The sequence below is a fragment of the Motacilla alba genome, chromosome 5, assembly GCF_015832195.1.
Source record: "Motacilla alba alba isolate MOTALB_02 chromosome 5, Motacilla_alba_V1.0_pri, whole genome shotgun sequence".
Lineage (NCBI taxonomy): Eukaryota > Metazoa > Chordata > Aves > Passeriformes > Motacillidae > Motacilla > Motacilla alba.
The window spans coordinates 24,830,241-24,838,322 of NC_052020.1; positions in this window are offsets into that span (position 1 = coordinate 24,830,241).

The window sequence follows — 8,082 nt, forward strand, 5'->3', positions numbered from 1 at the left end:
CACTATGGAGTGGTTTACACTGATATATTTATTGCATGCACATTACATGGTCATTTTCAACTTTTAGTCTTCAGGGCAATAGGATGAATTGGTCTGGTACCATGGAAGGCATGTTGTTATTTGGCTTAGGTTTGCTGTACAGAATTCTCAAAAGAGAAATTTTGAGAGACACTATTGGAATTCTAAAACTTACATAAAAATAAAGCTGTGTTCAAATTAGAGGTTTCACTGAGAAGCTTTTATAGCAATATCAAATAACATTTAATCCAGGCTTTTGAAAAAGATTTTAAGTCTATGAACAGGCAGCACAAACCCACTTGCATTTACTGAGGAAGTTAAAAGACCAGAATGAAGGGATAAAAAATGTTCATGTAGGAAAGACATTGTTCCTATTTGGTAAAAAAATCTTGCCTATATAGAGAGGTCTCATTAAGCATCTGATATCCTTATTTAATAGCTTATTTGGAAGTCTCATCCCACCTCAACCCCTCCCCAGAACAAAAAAGCAAGGTCATGTGATTAAAACGAATCCTTTAGCTTGGGAAAAACCTCAAAGATCAAGTCCACCACTAAACCACATCCCTAAGTGCCACATCCACACATGTTTAGGGATGGTGACTACATCACTTTCCCAGACAGCCTGTTCCAATGCCTGACCACCCTTTCAGTGAAGCAACTTTTCCTCATATCCAATCCAAACCTTCCCTGGCACAGCCTGAGTCCATTTCCTCTTGTCCTGTTGCTTGTTACCAGAGGAAAGAGACCAATCTCATCTCACTACAACCTCACTTCAGATACTTGTAGAGAGCAATAAAGTGCCTTCTGAGCTTCCTTTTCTTCACACTAAACAAGCCCAGGTCCCTCTGAGCAGCTCCCCAGCTGCTCCTCATAGGACTTGTGCTCCAGATCTTTCACCAGCTCCACTGCCTTTCTCTGGACATGCTGCAGCACCTCAATGTTGTTCTTGTAGTGAGGGACCCAAAACTGAATGCAGGGTTTGAGGCATGACATCACCAGTGCTGACTACACGGGGACAATCAATGCCCTGGTCATGCTGGTCACATTCTTTCTGCATTTTACTGAGACTTTTGATACTGCCCCTCAGAGCATCCTTCTGGACAAATTGCCCAACTGTGGGATAAGCAGGTTCATGGGTGAAAAACTGGCTGAAAGACAGAGCTCAAAGGGTTCTAAGGAATGGAGCTACATCTTTCTAGCTGGCAACTGGCACCAGTTGAGGGATAGCATTGGTATTCCTTGTGGTTCAATTCCAGAGCCTGTTTTGTTCAGTATATTTATCAACAATCTGGATGGAGGAGTCGAATGCACCATTAGGAAGTTTGCTGATGGTACCAAACTGGGAGGTGTTGCTGACTCCTGAGGGACAAGAGGCCTTGGAGAGGGATCTACGTAGATAGGAGCACTGGGCTACAATTTATGGGATGAAATTTTCCAAGCTGAAATGGCAGATTCTGCATCTAGGATGGAATAACATTGGACACAAGTATATCTTGGGAGAGTGGCTTGAAAACAGCCCTGCGGACAGGGATCTGATTGCCAGCAGGCTCAGTGGGAGTCAGCAGCATGCCCTGGCATCTTGGGATGCATCAAACACAGCATCAGCAGCTGGTCAGTGGAGATGAAGGTGCTGAGCTCTTCTCCCTGGTATCCAGTGACAGGACATGTGGGAATGGTTCAAACCTGCATCAGGGAAGGTTTGGTCTGGATATTAGGAAGAATTTCTCAGCTGAGAAGGTGGTAAAACACTGGAACAAACTTCCTAAAGAGGTGGTTGATGCTCCAAGCCTAACAGTATATAAGAGGCATTTGGACAATGTCCTTAATACCAGGCTTTCACTCGGCCAGCTGTGAACTGGTCAGGCAGTTGGATTACATGCTCACTGTAGGTCCCATCCATATGAAACACTATTTTATCAAGCTTATGTTCCCCAAATCTTGGAAGTTCTTAACCCATCTAGTTTTCCTTTGCTTGTTCCCATCTGAAAGATGAACAAACCAAAGAAAATAGAGAATGATAATTTGGCTGCTGAACTGCACAAGAATTATTTCATTCTAATAGTGCTGTCAATAAAAGTTCCCTTTTCCCCCACTTGACTCAGGATTCATTTTAAGCAATTTGCTCTGTCGAAACTAGGTTTCAAAATTAGTCAAAAATATTAACAGAACATTTTCCCACCCAAGTTATATATAGCCTGTATTGTACAACCTCTGTGGTTCTTCAAAACCTGAATTTCAAATGAGCTATTAAGAAATACCCGCATAAGCACTGATGCCAACTAATGCTTGCACCTGTCTCTCAAGGCAGCGTTACAAAATGTCCTTAACTCCAGCAGTTTAATCACTGGTTACCACCTTGCTCTTAAAAAAGAACCTCACAGAAACATCTCAAGATGGGCAAAGGACAGCTCACAACTGAGTCTTCAGAAGGTGCCTCATTGAATCACTCACTGAAGTCCCTTGCTGTCTGCACTTCATGATGGCATCCCACTGGAAGGTATCTCACCTGTAATGTGCAGACATGGTGCAGAAGGAAGCCACAAGTTGCCACTGAAAACTGCAGAACAGCTGCAGAGCATCAGCAACCTGTGATGGAAGGGATCAATATGCCATGACCAATGTCCATTAATCCAAGGCAAAGAATGTGGAAGTTTGACAGCGGGGTTGCATATTAGAAGTAAAGTATGCTACGAGCAAATTAATCACCATTCTGACTGCATGCCATTGCAGAGCTAGCAATCTGACTCCTTAAAGCTGTTATGTAAAAGGGCAGATTAGGTTTTAAGAACGACTTATATAAGTTTTATGTTGTATTTTTCTACGGCTCCTTCTAGCCCAATATCAGAAGAGAGTAAACATACAGTAATACTTTCCCAGGATACTTATAGTTTTACCTTTTATCCAAAACCTAAAATAATGATGCAAGATAATGAAAACACAGTGAAAGAATAGGTAAGTTGTCAAACCTTTTGCCTATAAACTGATTTTGCCATTTTGACTCATCTTTGTGAACACATAGAGCCAGAAGGAAAGCAGGCAACAGCATAACATGGTGTTTGCTTGTTTCTATTCCTGGTTTCATCCTTTTCACCAGTTTGCATTGATCTGTGGAATCAGATAGCAGCAGTGAGTTCTTCACGTGTACATTTTATGGTCAAGCCTTAACTCATAGACTCATGGACTTCATGGACTTCTGTCTCATTGAAAGTCTCTCTCAAGCTGTCAAATTTTCTGTATTTTTTTCAGCACACACCTTTAAGAAGAAGTGCAGTATTTATTTTGGTAGTACACAGATATGCAACCCACATTTTACAAAGGCAGGAGTTTCAGAGTGTGAGGATGCCCAGAAAGCAAGAAAGTAAGCACTGACAACAGCCAGTTGCCTGCTCACTATGCAGCTCTTTAGGCTGCTAGAGCCCAAGAGGTACACAACCCCTGCCCCCAGTGAAGTCAAATGTAAAATAGCAATATCAAACTTCCACAAACTTTATTGAAAGTTACTTGAACAGGCGTTTTTTTAAGTATTATAAGAATATCAGTGGGGAAGAGAGTGAACATCAGAACACTGCTACACTCTAAATGGTGTGTTAATTATATTAGTTTACTTATTGTAAGGAATAAACTGTTGCAGCCACTGGATAAAACCAGGGATAACATTTTTCAAATTATGCAGGCAGGATTCCATGTAAACCAAAGTTTTTAATTCCACTGCCGCATTTTTATGCAGAGCCTCACTTGTGCACCCAGCCTGTTCCCATTTTAACAACACTGAGAAGCTGTCTCTAGGAAGTGCTTCACAAAAAGCATCTGCGAGAATTTGCTCACAAGTACCTCCCAGTTATTCTTCCAGCAGTACAAAGTAGGAGACAAGACAGTTTTATTCCACAGTATCAGGTACACTACAGGGTACCCAAAATCCAACTCTGCCAGTCGCTTACTTCCATTAGAAGTAGGATTCAGGCCAAGGAATCAGAGTAATTGAATCTCCAACCCTAGAGAACTAACAGTGCAAGGAAAGCAGGCACAGCAGCTCATACCAAGACAACAGAACAATGAGTGCAATTCTGTGTACCTTGGATCCTACTGTGAGTAATTCTGGTTAATTATTTCCACTGTTTCTGTTACATATTCTAGCCAGTAACTTTGGAAGTGCTGATGGGAATTTTCAGCTCTACCTTTTTCATACAGTCAAGACTTAACACTGACTGATATTTGATCTGTAATGAAATTACATAATTTTTAAGGGCAAAAGGCCAAACTAAGATTAGAAAGTAACTGAGAGAAACCTGTGCCACAGAAAGCTTACTACATAGCCCAGGTTAGGGAATTGAGGAGTTCCTACAGGCAGTCATATCTATTACATTAAAAATTAGTATATATGCAAGCACAAATCAATTATATTTAACATATCCATGCCCATTAAGAAGGATCATAGCCATTGTGTTACCTTTGTCTCTTCAAAAGGCTCTTAATTCTCCTTTTAGTCACATATTAACCACCATACCACCAGGGCCAGCACCAGCAAAATCAGATTTTTGTGATAACTTGGCCTGTTCCCTCCTTTTCACCTCTGTTTTTACCAGCAGATGCTTCCCAGTGCTGGATGCCTTTATTTGAATCTGTTTCTACACTTGTGCAAGGGGCAGAAAGAAAAAGAACACAATGCACAAGCTGACCTGGCTCCTGCTTAAGTCACAGTAGCCTCAGGTTGTTCCAAGTTTGATCAAGAACAGCCAACACATCTTAAAAAAAACACACGTTAAACCTGCTGCTATTTTTGGGTAGTAACTACCTTTTAAAATGGGTCTACACAAGATTCTAACTATCAATCTTGCCCGCAGCTTCTTTCTAGCTAAAACAACATTCTTTCTAGCCAGACCATTCACACGATTCAATAACTGTCACATTCTAGTAATGCTGACCTTCTCTGAGAAAATGCCCTGAAGTTTCTCTTGGTTAAATTTTTGTTCCCAACCAGAATACCTTTGAAGGGCACCTGTGTATCTAAGACGCTAAAGGACACTGTACTGGTGAAAGAGACAGTCTGAGACACAGCAGCAGCCATGCATGACTTGAAGCATGAAATGTCTGATTTAAATGCCTACAGTCTAGAGCATGACCCCAACTCTGTTATTTGACAAAAAACCCCTGTCTGTTTAAGAGTGAACTGCAGCACTACTTTTTGTCATTATGATGCACAATGAAACAAAAAAGGTTTCAGCTTTAAATATTATGTGCACTAAAAACAGAGTGCACCCTAATTTCCAGGCTTGGCTAGGGAAGGGAAAAGATTGCTACAAAAACAAAACTAACAGACAGATCACATCAACCCTTGCCTTTTTTTTTTTTTTTTATTCCCATACTTTGGTATTTGAATTGTTAATATAAAAGTGAGTGGACAGTGAAACAGCTGAAACACTTAGCACCTCAGCTGTGGAGAATATACAAACAGCAGACTATTGTAAAATGATCAAAGCATATATTTTATATAAAAGGAGATGTGGATGTCCTCTCCCTGGAATTGTTCAAGGCTAGAGCCCAACATGTACACAACCCCTGCTGGGGGGTATGCAACCAAAGCGGCTGGGTGGAGCTCTAAGCAATCTGGTCTAATACAAGGTGTCTCTAGAACTAGATTATTTTTAAGGTCCCTTCCAACCCAAACCATTCTATAATTCTATTTTCTCTCCCACTACCCAGGTAAATGCAAGTACCTGTTCTTTAGCCTATACAGGCCTTACACTCTTGTCACCATTCTCTGAGAACAGAAGGAGCTGATTTTGGATCTGTGCCTGTATAAGTATACACCTGCATTTGTGTCAGAGCAGGAACCACACAACCAGATCAGCACCTGACAGCCAGCACAAATCCAAAGAGCAACAGTTGTGGCAGCACGTGCCACAGTTGAGACAGCTACAACACACAAAGTGTCACCATACAATTTCAGAAGGCTTCAAGCATTTGCCCATACAGAGCATCACCATAGCACCTCAGAAAGCTACAAGCATCGGCCCTTCTTGTTCTTCAGCCCAGCCTTTTTTACCCCTCATGTTCATGCATTGCACCTGTGTGCCCTCTGTTCCCTGTGGTGATTGCTCAGTGCACTTGGGCACTCCATGTCTCATTGCTTTCAGTGCTGCTCACCTGCTTTTCACAGCTGTAGCCCATTGGGGATGAGGCTCGGCTGCAGCCCCACTCCCAATTACCATGAACTGTGTGCCTACAAATAGACTAACTGAGCTTTGAGTTCTGTATCATGCCATGTACATTTCAGGAACGAGTACAAGATTAAAATAGTCACCAAGAGGAATGCTCACTGGCTGAAGCACTTTGATTTCTCCAAAAGATCAGTTGTGCTGCTCAGCCACTTTACAGTTGGTAAGAGCTACAGGATAAACATTTTGGAAAGCTGGCCAGTTTCCTTCCGATGTCTGCAGATAACAAGCTCTGTACCTACCTTTCTGTTACCATTGTTCTCTCAGAATACATCTTGTTCTGATACAGACAAACCAAGAGATAACAATCTCTGGGAAAAAACGTCTGACAAAGACTGAGTACATTGCTTGGCTAATATCCACATTACCTCAGAGGGAGTATTTTGAGCTATCTGAAGCCCTGAGATGGCTCTCTAAGGAAACACAGGGAGAACTCCATGGGCCACAGTCTGCTTGGTTCTGTGTCTGCTTGTTTGTTCACTTCAACAGCTTAAAGTGCACTTGAGCAAGCAAGACAACCAAACCTAACACAGAAGTCAAAACATTATTAAAATGTCCACACTGGTGCAATATGAAAGAGAAATATTTCATGCAATACCCTCTGCTTCTGTTCAGAAGATGAACTGCTGCATATGAAGCAACTCCTTAATTCAGCGTGTGTGGTTCTTACAGAAGATCCTGAAGCTAGCCAACAATAAGCTTATTTTCCCCCAAAAAAGCCCTTATCTCAGATAAAATTTCACATTTATTCCGAAAATATAAGGCGAAAGCAGAACCTGGAGAGATGTTCACTGCAAAGATCAGCAACAGTCTTAAGGTAAACTGCAGTTCAAGATACAAAGAATCAAGTACCTGACCAGAGCCCAAGAACGACACAAATTAAATATCTGTAAGTCTTTACCCTGAATCAATAACATTTGATCCATTGTTAGGTAGTGTAATTGGAGGGCAATTATACAAGCTCACCAATGTGAAAAAAACAGTTGCATCACTGAAACTTTAGTGTAGTCAAATTGAAGTTACTAAAATCATAAAAAATGGTAACATCACAGGACCATAAGAAGAAATATAATATTTGAATAAATTATTCAAATGTGGTCTTGTGAGAAGACTTAAAGTAAAACCATCTTGGAATGTGGGTCTGCAAGAGAGAGTTTGGAAAAATATTTTTACTAGCTTTCTGAAGGCACACTTACAAATGTTTTGAGAGCATCTATATAACTCTAACTTCCCTGTGCAATTATTCTGGAACTGTTCCACCACAGATGAAATACTCATGGGAAATTCTCCCTGAAACCACAAGCTGACAAGGAAACAAACCAAGGAAATTCTTCTATCTAGGTACACTACTGGGAAACAAGAAACAAAAAACAAAATCAAAACCAACCAACCAACACCAAACCAACCAACCAACCAAAAATAAAAAAGAGAGAGAAAAATGTGAGAGAGAAGAATTGCAAACAATTCCTTGGAGGAATCTTTTACCTTGGAAGAAGCCTTATACCCACCACCTTGTTCACCTTTTCAGAACTGAGGAAAACAAACTTGGCACAACTGAGTTTGAAAATCAGAATTAGAGTCAATGTGAGTTGTGGTTCCCCCAGCAAGCACCTCCGATCCCTTCTCCTCCTGTGAAAAGAAGGAAGTATTTCAATATACTCAAAAAGCATTGCTGTTCCCTTCCCTGAATCTGGTTAATTTAATGACAGAAACAATTTATATTCTAGTGCTGAAAAGCAACGTTTGGACACTTGTTAAAGACTAGTTAAGTCTAATGACTTAAGCATCCCATCAGAAACAAAGTCAGCATTGAACTACAACTAATTAATTTACAGACTATTACATACAG